The sequence below is a fragment of the Austrofundulus limnaeus genome, unplaced genomic scaffold (assembly GCF_001266775.1).
Source record: "Austrofundulus limnaeus strain Quisiro unplaced genomic scaffold, Austrofundulus_limnaeus-1.0 Scaffold6, whole genome shotgun sequence".
In the NCBI taxonomy this organism is placed as follows: Eukaryota; Metazoa; Chordata; class Actinopteri; order Cyprinodontiformes; family Rivulidae; genus Austrofundulus; species Austrofundulus limnaeus.
This window is the reverse complement of record NW_013952408.1, coordinates 4,965,285-4,966,510: the sequence shown is the minus strand read 5'-3', so window position 1 is coordinate 4,966,510 and position 1,226 is coordinate 4,965,285.

The following is a 1,226-nucleotide window of genomic DNA, read 5'->3' as shown; positions in this document are numbered from 1 at the left end:
TACACACATACACACATACACACACACATGTGTTTTAAGTTAGAATTATAGAGAGGAGCATGTGTTGGATGAATCACGTTGATTTAATGAGTTTCAATAAAAACTCTACCGACCTTGTTTTATTTATTTATTCTTCTCTTCACCTTTTTTCTTTCTTTTTATATGTTGATATTCAATGGCATAATGATAGTTTTTATACTGTTTTATTTATTTAATAATTTATTTATATGTATATTTTGGTAAGGCAACGTAATATCTTGGGGAGTCAGATGACCTTTTGTTTAAGATGTCTAAGAATATATATTTCCCTTTTTGTTGTTATTGAAGCAAACATGACATGAAAAAAAACAACTGAAATGTCTGAGATGAAATTGGCTAACCTGATACTTATTACTTGAAGACAAGAAGTTGTTATAGAGAAAATGTTTTTTATAAACAGAATTTCTTTCTTTCTTCTTTCTCTCCCTCTCTTTTTGCATGCATTTCCTGCCAATCCTTTGGATGCTTATTGTTGTCACTCAAGACATGTCTAAATTATGATTAATAAAAAAATGGCCAACACTATTACTGTAACAATGTTTTTAACGTTATTGCTGTCACCATATTTAATTAAAGCATTAACTGAGAACATTATAAGCACTTTGTATTGTTTTATTATTCAATATCACATGAACAACCAGCCGAATTTTAAGACACTTGCAAGCACTCACTGGATGTACATCATTGATGAACCAATTCAAGATGGCCACCACTGCCAACAAACCCTACAAATCATTATAATGAATTTTACAAAGAGTGATGTAAAAATTGTATTACCCGAGAGACATTCCCAATTCATATTCTAACCAGTAATATTTTGAGCAAGATTTGTGTTTATAATGTTGGAATAACTCAGTCTGTCTATTAGCAAATTACCTCATAAACTATTGGACAAATTTCAATAGGGTGGTCGTTGGATGTGCATTTACAGATAAGCAAATTTTGGAGCCAACCCAATTCAAACTGGCTGTGATCTGAACACATTCACTGGAACAACTCATCACAATGAATATTACTTCTGAAACAYGTTTATGTTATTTATACTCTGTCTATATTGTTGGAGGTGCAAAGACAGATTCTGGCAGAGGTGGTAACTCCACCAGTGTATCACCCTCTAGACCAGTGTTTCCCAAAGTTGGGGTCGGGACCCAAAGTGGGGTCCCGAAACATCAAGATGGGGTCCTGAA